The sequence below is a fragment of the Aplysia californica genome, unplaced genomic scaffold (assembly GCF_000002075.1).
Source record: "Aplysia californica isolate F4 #8 unplaced genomic scaffold, AplCal3.0 scaffold00339, whole genome shotgun sequence".
Taxonomy (NCBI): Eukaryota; Metazoa; Mollusca; class Gastropoda; order Aplysiida; family Aplysiidae; genus Aplysia; species Aplysia californica.
Window position 1 is genome coordinate 196,701 of NW_004797609.1, and position 2,039 is coordinate 198,739.

At 43.3% G+C, this 2,039-nt stretch overlaps 1 protein-coding gene across 1 annotated transcript in view; it reads left to right on the plus strand.

Moving 5' to 3' along the window:
• The window catches only part of LOC101851512 (diacylglycerol kinase delta), a gene marked incomplete in the record, with an annotated part of 91,327 nt that overhangs the window by 44,067 nt on the left and 45,221 nt on the right, over positions 1–2,039 (plus strand).

Sequence of the window (2,039 nt, forward strand, 5' to 3'; positions counted from 1 at the left end):
GTCTCTCTCTCTCTCTCTCTCTCTCTCTCTCTCTCTCTCTCTCTCTCTCTCTGACGACCGCGTCGTAAGGCAGTCACCTGTACGAACGACTTCGTGCCCCCCCCTCCCTGGGTTGTGCCACTGACTGCGCCCTTCTGCCTCCAAATGTAGCATACGTCTAGTGTAGTTTTTGTTCGCGTTTTACGGCACTTTTTGCTTTTTACGGCGTTTCCTTTTTTTAAAAAAAATGGTAAGTGTTTTACGGCGCTGTCAACTGCATAAGGTTATAGTCTTATGAGCGCACGGGACACATTTCCAACACAATAAAGTCGTATAAGTACCGAAGATTATAGAGGTTTAACATCAAGAGAGTAACAAACGCAGAAATTGGAAGAAAGGTTTGGCGCTCATATGACCTTATGCAGTTGCGAGCGCCGTAAAACCTCTAGTAAAACAAAAGCAGCAGAGATAACAACAATAGATGATCGATAGGAAAGATGGAAAACACGTCACCAGAGCGTCCGCTAACCACACACATGCAATCTTGCTTTCTAAGACCGTTTGCTTCCTCAAATCAAATAGGAAATAAATTAATCAAACTAATCTGTAAAATTGACCATTCGTCTAGGGGCGTGGCCGGAAAGTTTTAGACAACCAGTCAGTTCCTCAAACTGTTAGTGGGGGGAACTCGTTCGGAAAATGTTACACGATCAGTCAGTTCCTCATGATGTTAGTTAGTGATGTTAGTGGGACACCCCCTCCCCGTTTGGAAATTTTTGACAATCAGTCAGTTCCTCAAGATGTTAGTGGGGGGAACCCCCCCCTCAGGAGAGGAGTACATAATCTCAAGATGTGGACCTTTCTCTGTATTGCGCGCGCGCGAACCAGGAGCGACAATGCGCTGACACGATCTTCCGGTATAATCCAGCCAGGCAATCAGCTCCCACGAGAGAGACGACTCCCTCGTCTTCTTCCCTGGCCGCCCCACCCGCCCCACCTCTGTCTGACAGTTGCCCCCGACATCCTACAACCATTTGCCCGACATCCTACAGACAGTTACCCGACACCCTACGGACATTTGCCCGACATCTCACGGGGATTTGCCCGACATCCTACGAGCATTTGCCCGACATCCATCTGAAACACGGCCGACATACACCCGACATAATCAACAAATTACGACATTCTGACATTTCTGGCCGCCGTTTTGAGTTCCTAAGACTATGAGGTCAGAAACCGATATGTGTGGCGTGCTGACAAAATGAGTTACTTCTCACAATCCACAAATGGAGATATTGGCTAAAAATCTACATCGAGGTCAAATTAGTAGATCTTCTATTGATGCTCTATTTGTATGTACAACATACCTTTTATTATTTAATACTTACAAATTGTAAAACTTCCCTTATAAGCATGATGTTTCTATTTCCATAAGGCTTGAATCCGAGAAGTAACTCATTTTGTCAGCTCACTTCACATATGTGTTCTGTCTAATGTATCAAAATCTTAAGATTAGTTGAAGTCGTTAGCAACCTAATTCAAAGAACTGAATTCGAAAAAGCTGGATAAGATAAGTTGTGAAACTCGTGCTGTTGGTTTTTTTTTTAGTTAATGTCAAACTTCTCCAAACCAGGTGCTTGGAAGATAGGGCTTTGTATTAACCAGGTGCTTGGAAGATAGGGCTTTGTATTAACCAGGTGCTTGGAAGATAGGGCTTTGTATTAACCAGGTGTTTGGAAGAGAGGGCCTTGTATTCCCCCAGCCTTTTTTGTGCACTCCCTAACCCCAGTCCCAGCCAACACAGCAGTAGGCTATTGCAGAAAAAGAGGCATGCATTCTACAAAGTGATGTATTATCTTTGTAATGAGCTTTAGATAATAACATGTAACAATGTTTAAAGGGAAATTGAACAAATATTATGGAAATTGAAGATTAATCTAAGGTACTCTTTTTTCAATTCGAAAACCTGACCTGACCATCAATGATTTATTTATAGAGGCACCAGCCATCCATGTCCAGGTGCTGTTTTAGCCTCTTTTTCCTGTATTTGGATTAATAAT